Source organism: Dendrobates tinctorius, unplaced genomic scaffold (assembly GCF_039654945.1).
Source record: "Dendrobates tinctorius isolate UK_male_01 unplaced genomic scaffold, ASM3965494v1 ptg000165l, whole genome shotgun sequence".
Lineage (NCBI taxonomy): Eukaryota > Metazoa > Chordata > Amphibia > Anura > Dendrobatidae > Dendrobates > Dendrobates tinctorius.
Genome location: NW_027361832.1, coordinates 19916976 through 19927500, shown reverse-complemented (window position 1 = coordinate 19927500; position 10525 = coordinate 19916976). Strand labels below are relative to the sequence as shown.

The following is a 10525-nucleotide window of genomic DNA, read 5'->3' as shown; positions in this document are numbered from 1 at the left end:
AGGAGCGGGAGGGAATTGGGGGTATTTTCCTGCTAAGGCACGCAAATATTAATGATAATAAGACAGACAGGACAGTCTGACACTTGCTGGCGCTGAGGCTGCAGGGGCAAATAGGAGGTGTGGCCATGTGCAAGCATATGTGCGTGCTCGCTTGCAAGTGACTGTGCGCTTCCTAGGTGTGGCGCGCTGCAGACAGTCAAAGGGGTTGTTCCCTTTCATTAAATGTTCTTCCCAGGTTGCAGGCTTTTAGAAAGCAACAAACCGCCCTGTACTCACCCTACCCGGGTCCACCGGAGAGTCTCACCGCTGCTCCAGGTCTGTGGCTTTGGCTGCGACGCTGACGTCACGTCAGCAGCCGATCAGTGAGCTCAGCGGCTCTGAGCGGGGCGTTCTGCCTACAACCCCTTTAAGAGAGCCAGCAAAAAAGTGAAGAGAAAGGAAATTACAAAAGGGCCTCTTGCTGAGCACTGGCGATAAGTGAGACAGTCCAAAAAGGAGCGCCAGCCAGGCGTGATTAAGGAACAGGTGCGCTCCTTTAGACCGGGTTCATTTCCAGCTCTGCATTTTTTTCTTGCTGAGCACTGGACAGGGCAGCCGGCAGCCAGACTGCATAGTAGAAAAGCAGCAAGTGAGAAGCTTGTCTCTGCCTACGGCCACACCACCCTGAACACGCCTGATCTCGGAAGCTAAGCAGGGTTGGGCCTGGTTAGTACTTGGATGGGAGACCGCCTGGGAATACCAGGTGCTGTAGGCTTTTGCTTTTTCCTTCCTTCCACCAGCAGGGGTCCCTGTCCTCTATGCCTTTTTTCCATTCCCTTTCACAAGGGCACACATGCTTCTTTCCTCTTTTCATTTGCTTTCTCTCTTGCGCTATTTCGTCCGTGCAAACTGCCAGCCTCCTTCTCATCACCGTGGGCCTCCAGCATTGTTGCTTATTTACTTTTAATACTAGGCTTCCTTTCAACAGGACCAGCGCCTCCCGCGGGCTTGGGGGCATCCGCCGGCAACCTGGAAGCCAGTTTACAGGCCGAAGCAAGCAGGACACCTTTGCAGGCAACAAGACCCCCCTGAAGAGCAGCACACAGTCACTGGCAACCATCTCACCCTCTTCCATCATTCGCTCCTGGACGTCTCAATCCGCCTCAAGTTGCGGCTGCTCCAGCTTGCTCCTTCTGTCACGTCCCCCCAGATGAATGGTTTAGCCTGCAGGAGACCCTGCGTGGAGCCATATTTAAAGACAAATGATGCTCGGGCCCTGCTGCGGCGCGTGGTTTCACTGCAAAACAAACAAAGACTGTAGGGTCGGCCCAGCCTTTGCATCGGCCCTTCGGAGCCCGCCTCCACATGGTCAGAGTTCTCGCCACCACGCGAGCCTGAGGCAGGCTGGCCAGGCGATGGACCAAGCCGTGTCTACTGGCCATACCACCCTGGATACGCCCGAACTCGGAAGCAAAGCGGGGATGGGCTTGGACAGTACTTGGATGGTAGACCTCCTGGGAACACCGAGTGCTATAGACCATTTTGATGACATTTTGCTCCCTGGCCCAGCTCGGCTAGTATACAGGGGCGCCTTATCAGACACCAACATAAGCTGGAAGCCCCAAGCCGCATAATGCCTCTGATGCCTCTGAGATGGTTTGCAGCTAGGGACGTTACCACGCCTCCTCGCATGCCTCACACCGAGCTCCTTGCCGCGGCTAAGAGTGCTTATTGATCCCTCAGCCTGCCTTCTGGAAATGATGGCGTCATAAGCATCCTGGGCCGTTAAGGGGCCAGGCATTCAGCGGGCGCCCAGGGGATGATTTTTAGAGGCCGTCCGGCCGGCAGAAGTAACGTCTTCTTCTGCAAAGAAGCTTGTGTAACTAACCCAATCAGACGGCTGCCCAGGACCCAAATTCAGTACTAGGAAGGAGCGGGAGGGAATTGGGGGTATTTTCCTGCTAAGGCACGCAAATATTAATGATAATAAGACAGACAGGACAGTCTGACACTTGCTGGCGCTGAGGCTGCAGGGGCAAATAGGAGGTGTGGCCATGTGCAAGCATATGTGCGTGCTTGCTTGCAAGTAACTGTGCGCTTCCTAGGTGTGGCGCGCTGCAGACAGTCAAAGGGGTTGTTCCCTTTCATTAAACGTTCTTCCCAGGTTGCAGGCTTTTAGAAAGCAACAAACCGCCCTGTACTCACCCTACCCGGGTCCACCGGAGAGTCTCACCGCTGCTCCAGGTCTGTGGCATTGGCTGCGACGCTGACGTCACGTCAGCAGCCGATCAGTGAGCTCAGCGGCTCTGAGCGGGGCGTTCTGCCTACAACCCCTTTAAGAGAGCCAGCAAAAAAGTGAAGAGAAAGGAAATTACAAAAGGGCCTCTTGCTGAGCACTGGCGATAAGTGAGACAGTCCAAAAAGGAGCGCCAGCCAGGCGTGATTAAGAAACAGGTGCGCTCCTTTAGACCGGGTTCATTTCCAGCTCTGCATTTTTTTCTTGCTGAGCACTGGACAGGGCAGCCGGCAGCCAGACTGCATAGTAGAAAAGCAGCAAGTGAGAAGCCTGTCTCTGCCTACGGCCACTCCACCCTGAACACGCCCGATCTCGGAAGCTAAGCAGGGTTGGGCCTGGTTAGTACTTGGATGGGAGACCGCCTGGGAATACCAGGTGCTGTAGGCTTTTGCTTTTTCCTTCCTTCCACCAGCAGGGGTCACTGTCCTCTATGTCTTTTTTCCATTCCCTTTCACAAGGGCACACATGCTTCTTTCCTCTTTTCATTTGCTTTCTCTCTTGCGCTATTTCGTCCGTGCAAACTGCCAGCATCCTTCTCATCACCGTGGGCCTCCAGCATTGTTGCTTATTTACTTTTAATACTAGGCTTCCTTTCAACAGGACCAGCGCCTCCCGCGGGCTTGGGGGCATCCGCCGGCAACCTGGAGGCCAGTTTACAGGCCGAAGCAAGCAGGACACCTTTGCAGGCAACACGACCCCCCTGAAGAGCAGCACACAGTCACTGGCAACCAGAATGGTGACCGGTCTGCAAACCCTGTCTTATGAGGAAAGGTTGCAGGATTTGGGAATGTTTAGTTTGCAAAAGAGAAGACTGAGAGGAGACTTAATAGCTGTCTACAAATATCTAAAGGGCTGTCACATTGTAGAAGGATCAACTTTATTCTCATTTGCACAAGGAAAGACTAGAAGCAATGGGATGAAACTGAATGGGAGGAGACACAGATTAGATATTAGAAAATTTTTTTTAACAGTTAGAGTGATCAATGAGTGGAACAGGCTGCCACGAGAAGTGGTGAGTTCTCCTTCAATGGAAGTCTTCAAACAGAGGCTGGACAGACATCTGACTGGGATGATTTAGCGAATCCTGCTTTGAGCAGGGGGTTGGACCAGATGGCCCAGGAGGTCCCTTCCAACTCTACGATTCTATGATTCTATCTCACCCTCTTCCTTCATTCGCTCCTGGACGTCTCAATCCGCCTCAAGTTGCGGCTGCTCCAGCTTGCGCCTTCTGTCACGTCCCCCCAGATGAATGGTTTAGCCTGCAGGAGACCCTGCGTGGAGCCATATTTAAAGACAAATGATGCTCGGGCCCTGCTGCGGCGCGTGGTTTCACTGCAAAACAAACAAAGACTGTAGGGGCGGCCCAGCCTTTGCATCGGCCCTTCGGAGCCCGCCTCCACATGGTCAGAGTTCTCGCCACCATGCGAGCCTGAGGCAGGCTGGCCAGGCGATGGACCAAGCCGTGTCTACTGGCCATACCACCCTGGATACGCCCAATCTCGTCCGAACTCGGAAGCAAAGCGGGGATGGGCTTGGACAGTACTTGGATGGGAGACCTCCTGGGAACACCGAGTGCTGTAGACCATTTTGATGACATTTTGCTCCCTGGCCCAGCTCGGCTAGTATACAGGGGCGCCTTATCAGACACCAACATTACCTAAGCTGGAAGCCCCAAGCCGCATAATGCCTCTGATGCCTCTGAGATGGTTTGCAGCTAGGGACGCTACCACGCCTCCTCGCATGCCTCACACCAAGCTCCTTGCCGCAGCTAAGAGTGCTTATTGACCCCTCAGCCTGCATTCTTTAAATGAAGGCGTCATAAGCATCCTGGGCCGTTAAGGGGCCAGGCATTCAGCGGGCGCCCAGGGGATGATCTTTAGAGGCCGGCCGGCCGGCCGGCTGGCAGAAGTAACGTCTTCTTCTGCAAAGAAGCTTGTGTAACTAACCCAATCAGACGGCTGCCCAGGACCCAAATTCAGTACTAGTGTGGGGAGGAGGACCCCCATATAGTGTTTGGGCCAGAACCAAGGGGACCGCCATCAGAGTTATTGAAGGAAGCACAACAGGGGAATTACAAAGGGAGACATGCGACTGAGGTTGTCAGGGCAACAGGGGGAGGGGCTAGGGTAAAAGGAGCAGGGGACGCGCTGAAGTGGCAGTTGGGGAAGAGAGGGAGTGAAGGCAGGACACAGGGTGACTTGCAGGGGTACCGAGAGGAGCCTGCGAGGAGAAAGCGGCCGATTTACCGACAAGAGAGACGTGAGAGACTGTGCCCAGAGACAGCTCCCCGCTCCCGTTCTGAGAGAATTATCCCCGCTAAGGCTAGTTTCACATTAGCGTTTTTTTGCGCAGCGCATCGTGCGCATAAAAAACGCAAAGAAAAACGCAAAACAAATGTGCGTTTTTTTTTCATCATGCGCACGCTGATGCGTCAAAATAACGCAGTGTTACTTGCGTTTTACATGCGTTTTTGCATGCGGTTGCGTTTTTTATGCGCATGCGTTTTTAGGTGTGACATTTCACAATAGCAAAATCTTTGACCACCAATGGGTCACCAGTGGGCGTGTGTCATTGGAATGTTTTATAGACCCTGTACTGCTGAATTCATCAGATTTTGCTGCTGTTTCCGGTGTCAAGATGGACCTGCGTCTGGATAATTTCCGCTTCAAGCTGGATCTTGACATTTCGCTGTCTCAGGCGTATGTCTTTTGTTGCCAGCAAGAAAGGGAGAGGGAGAGACAGCAGAGACGGCAGCGGCGTCGGTTTTGGAGGCATCCAATCATCGAACTCCGGCCAAGCCGTGGAGCATATCACACGCTGTACAGCGAGCTACAGGAAAACCCGGAGAAATTTGCTGACTATACACGGATGTCCCAGGAAAGCTTCCTTGACTTGCTGGGTATGGTTGAAGGAAACATCCGGAGAAGGGACACTCAGCTCCGGCGTGCCATTCCTCCCGAAGAAAGGCTCCTTGTCACCTTACGGTATGTATGTTGTTATGTTTGCATAATTTTTTTGGCTTTTTGTTTTGTTTTTTTTTTTGGTCCAAAAAATTTGGTTTTTTTTGGCTATTCAATTTGAACATTATTTTTGGGAAATTGCTTTTTTGCATAATGGTTTTTCTTCTGTCATGTACTAATCCCAAGCCTTTATAAAATGTTTTTTTGCTATGTTGTATTAAAAAAACATGCAAAATAGTTAGGCCATGTACTTTTTTATTTTCAGTGTTTTTAGTAATACCCAAGACAGAAATACAATTATTTTTTCTTTTTATGTTTGGCAGGTTCCTGGCAACTGGAGAGAGTCTTTCATCCCTGCATTTCCAGTACCGGCTGGGAATCTCTACTTTATCCGGGATTGTTGCCGACACCTGCAGGGCTCTGTGGGATGTTCTGTGTCCGGAGTTTCTGCCATTGCCCACTGCCGAAAAGTGGCTTCAAATATCGGAGAAATTCTGGGCAGTCTGCAATTTCCCGAACTGCCTAGGAGCGGTGGACGGGAAGCACATCCGCATCACAAAACCCGCAAGAAGTGGCTCCGAGTACTACAACTACAAGAAGTACTTTTCCACAGTCCTAATGGCCATTGCGGATGCAGACTGCCGGTTTGTGGCGGTGGACATAGGGGCATTCGGACGGGGCAACGATTCCCAGACTTTTAAGAACTCTGATATGGGCTGGAGGTTGTACGGCAACCATTTCAATTTTCCACTGGCACGGCCTCTTCCCCAAACCCAAACTCCACCACTGCCATTTGTAGTGGTTGGGGATGAGGCATTTCAGATGTGCCCAAACCTGCTGAAGCCGTACTCCAGCCGTGACTTGGACCACCGCAAGAAAATTTTCAACTACAGGCTTACGAGGGCTCGCAGGACTGTAGAGTGCGCCTTTGGCATTCTAGTGTCCAGATGGCGAATTCTCAGCACCGCCATCAATCTCAAAATGGAAACAGTAGATGAGGTGGTGAAGGCATGCGTGGTTCTCCACAATTTTGTTATGGCAAAGGAGCGGCCGAACTTTGACATGGATGAGCCTGCTGCCAACCCTTTGCCAGATTTTACTCAGCACCCTCTTCGGTCCTCAGTCGAAGTTGCCCAAATGAGGGACCAATTTGCGGACTACTTTTTATCCGATGTTGGTCGTGTAGCATGGCAGGATCAAATGGTTTAATAGTTTTGTTGTTTGTTAAAAATAAAATACATGGTTTTTTCTACCTGTACCCAGTGTACTGTGTCTTAATAAACTCCACTACTCATCTGCCCAGGTTAAATTGAAGAAAGGGAAACCACCATAAAAAAAATAAATATATAAATATATATATATATATATATATTTATTTTTATATATATATATATATATATATATATATATATATATATATATTTATATATATAATTTTTTTTTTTTTTTTTGGTGGTTTCCCTTTCTTTACTTTATACCGGATGGTCAGCCATCCAACTCTGAAAGGGATACTATATTTCATTTTTTTTATATATATATATATATATATATATATATATATAAAAAAAAAAATGAAATATAGTATCCCTTTCAGAGTTGGATGGCTGACCATCCGGTATAAAGTAAAGAAAAACAAACCATAGTGTAGGGCGCAGTGTGTGCAGGCGGCGAAAGACACAATAAGAAAACATTATTTTGAAAAAAAAATTTAACATTTATTTAACTTATTTTTTAGTTGCTGGAAACTGGGGGGTGTGGAGGGATGAGGAACGGCTTTGGGTGGAGTAAGGGGTTCTAGGGGAAGGAGGAACCAAAGAAGTGGGGGAAGGGAGCCGAGGCAAGGAAAGTTGTGAAGTGGGAGGTGATGGAGGAGGGAGGGTAAGAGTCCTCCTCTTAGTTTTTTTAGGACGGTGGCCTGTCGTCTTCCTGCTGTCCTCGCTTGAGCCTGAGGACTGGCTAGACCCCGGGGACCGCCTTGAGCCTCTGGACCGCCTTGAGCCTCTGGACCGCCTTGAGCCTCTGGAACGCCTGGAGGCTGTGGACTGGCTGGAGCTGGGGGACCGCCTGGCGCTTGTGGACCGCCTGCCAGGATCTTGTTCCAGCTGTGGCATGCTGGTGGTGGTGGATGTCCTGGCAGGGGCCGTAAATATTGAATGCGGGTCCCCCAGCTGATGCTGCTCCGAGGTGGTGGTGGTGGTGGTGGCGGGCCATGCAGGCGTGGTGGCTGTGGCGGTCCATACCGGGGTGGTCCTCCCGCTGGTGGTGGTGGTGGCGGCGCTACAGGCAGGGGTGGTGACGACGGGCCATCCAGTGGTGGTGGCGGCAGCAGTGGTGGGCCAGGCAGGAGCAGCGCTTGGCATGGTGTTGGCGGGTAAGTGTCCAGCTGCACTCGGACTTGTGGCGGTATATTGGTGTCCGGCGAGGCTTGGAAGTGTGGTGGCTGTGCAGTGATATGCAGCAGAAGTAGGTAATGCTGTAAAACGAGTCAGTGGTGGCACCGGTGGAAATGCCACCACTGACTGCTGCATAATCCTACTCTGCTGCATAGCCTGCATAAAAGCATTGTTGCAGGCCTGCATGACAGTCAACTGGAGGTCAGGGGTAAGGTGTTCCGCCGTGTCCCGAGCTATTTGGGTGTAAAAATGATGCGCTGGTCTGGCGAGGTCGACTTCCAGGCGCTCAAGGCGACCCTCGATAGACTTGTAGCGTTGGTCCAAAAGGAGGAAACCACTCTCAAGTCTATCGGAGAGTGCCTTGAGGCTACTCTGAAAGACCGAGCTCAATTCAACGAACTCGGGCATGAGAGGCCTGTCCAAGGTCCTCTGCCGCTGCTGGCGGGAAGTGCCCGCAAAACCAGTGGCAGAGACCTGGGACAGGGGAACACCTGAGCGACCAGCTTCCTGGTCTCCAGATGACTGTGGTGCAGACCTGCAAGGTGCTTCCTCGCTGATGGATGGCTGGGAGGGGTCCGGGGCAGCTTGATGAAGGACCGCTTCGGGACCAGGTTGCAGGGTGCTGCTCCAGGTGCTGTGAAAAGAAAAGAAAGAAATTACTACCATAAATTAACAATCGCCAACTCCTGTGGAATAGAAAAGCACAGAATAAAACACAATACAACTAGAAAATACTTACGTTCGGGAGGCAAGGACCGGTCTTAAAAATGCCAAGGCACGATGGTATCGGTACTTCGTGCCGGTCCTTGCCGCAGCACCACTGCGAACCTTATTCTCCTGACGGATATCCCTGTTGAAGCGGTCCTTCATCGAGCGCCAACGGGTTCTGACTTTGTTCACTGTGATGGAAAAAAAAAAAAAAAAAAAAAGTAAGACTATGCACTGGAGGCTGTGATCATCCAACTGTGTGTGATGATAGAAACTCCATGGAGTTAATAGCATCACACACAGTTGGGTGATCCCGGCCAAGATCACTGCTGCATCACACTGCATTTAAATACTTACGAAAATCCTTGCGGACCCGGGGAGAGGCGTTGTCCCAGCCATCCATCAGCGATGCGGCCACCTCGTTCCAGAGCCGCCGGATCACCACGTTGTCCGAGTGCAGTTGGTGACGGGTGTCCCACAACGGGACTCGCTCCTGGACTAGACGGATGAGCTCGTCGTTGTCCAGGGCGAGGTCCTCCTCCCGCTGTGGAGCCTAGAAAAGAAAGACAAACATTAATCTTTGAAAGATTTTAAAATAAAAAATATCTAAAACTAGCTGAAGAGCCCGGCGCTGCCCGGGCATAGTAACTACTGTGGTTAGTTATAGAAATTTAAAATTATCCTCCATCCCATAGTCCCGTGCCCATATTCCATCATACATATCCTCCATCCCATAGTCCTGTGCCCATATACCCATCATACATATTCGCCATCTCATATGCCTGTGCCCATATACCCATCATACATATTCGCCATCCCATAGTCCCGTGCCCATATACCATCATACATATCCTCTATCCCATGCCCATATACCCATCATATATATCCTCCATCCCATAGTCCCGTGCCCATATTCCATCATACATATCCTCCATCCCATAGTCCTGTGCCCATATACCCATCATACATATTCGCCATCTCATATGCCTGTGCCCATATACACATCATACATATTCGCCATCCCATAGTCCCGTGCCCATATACCATCATACATATCCTCTATCCCATGCCCATATACCCATCATATATATCCTCCATCCCATAGTCCCGTGCCCATATACCCAAACAAACAAACATGAAAATAAATGCAAAAAAAGCAACAAACATCGAAAAAACAACCATGAAAATTTAAAAAAAAAAAAAAAAAAAATACCAAAAAAATAAATAAATAAATAAACCAGACTAGAAAATAAGTAAAAAAAAAAAAAAAAAACAGTCCGTCTGTACTTACATCACGTCTACCCGCCCGCACTTGGCCTTGCTGCTCCTGCCGTTCCTCCGGTGGTGGTGGCGTGATGGAGGATGAGGTCTGAAAATTAAACAGAAAAAATTAATCACATGTGTTTATTTTTTCAAATCCATACGGAAGCATAGTACTCACTTCTTCTGCCTCTTGCCCTGTCCCGGGGACATATTCTTCACCAGATGAAGACATGCTGCAATAAAAAAAAAAAGAGACATAAGTACATAGAAATGTATTGAAATTTCAGCCAGACATTAGGTTTTTCATACTTACATTGGTGCAGCTTGTGCTGTGTGTCCACTAGTGAGCAATCCTTAAAGTATTGTGGAATCCCAGTGCCCACACCATTTTATCACCTTGTTTTTTTTGTTTTTTTTTACTGTCTAGACCAAATTTCAGTCATGTTTATTTAAAAAACGCATGCGCATAAAAACGCAAGCGTGCGCAAGACCATGCGCAAGTATTTCGCTCCCATAGGCTCCAATGTGGTGTTTTTGCGCATTCCGTTCGCATTCCGTGTGCATGCGTTGTTTTAACGAGACAGGGCGGAACCAAAAATGCAACATGTTGCGTCTGACGCGCCTGGCGCGAAAGACAAAAAAACGCATGCGCACGAAAGCGCAAATATGCGCAAAACCATGCGCACATCATGTAAAATATAGGTGCGCAGTGCGCATGCGCACTGGTGCGCCCGATGCGCTGCGCACAAAAGCGCTAATGTGAAACCAGCCTAAACCCCGCCTTAGAGAGAGAGGAACTATACCTCCGGTTGTGGCCGTGAGTACCGGTAACCAGGCCTCAGAGATCTGGGCCCTTCCCCCCAGCCTTCCCCCATCACGCCGACCCGGCCACCATTGGCCTCAAGATACGCCACCTTGTCACAGGC

At 50.1% G+C, this 10525-nt stretch overlaps 1 non-coding gene and 3 pseudogenes across 1 annotated transcript; all 4 read left to right on the top strand.

Moving 5' to 3' along the window:
• Positions 1 to 645: 645 nt before the first annotated feature.
• LOC141053473 (5S ribosomal RNA) lies at positions 646 to 754 on the top strand (annotated as a pseudogene).
• A 654-nt stretch (positions 755 to 1408) lies between these two features.
• LOC141053585 (5S ribosomal RNA) lies at positions 1409 to 1518 on the top strand (annotated as a pseudogene).
• Positions 1519 to 2553: 1035 nt separating this feature from the next.
• On the top strand, positions 2554 to 2662 carry LOC141053474 (5S ribosomal RNA; annotated as a pseudogene).
• Positions 2663 to 3739: 1077 nt separating this feature from the next.
• On the top strand, positions 3740 to 3859 carry LOC141053462 (5S ribosomal RNA). Its single transcript, XR_012221194.1, has one exon. It is a non-coding gene; the product is annotated as a 5S ribosomal RNA (ribosomal RNA).
• Positions 3860 to 10525: the final 6666 nt, after the last annotated feature.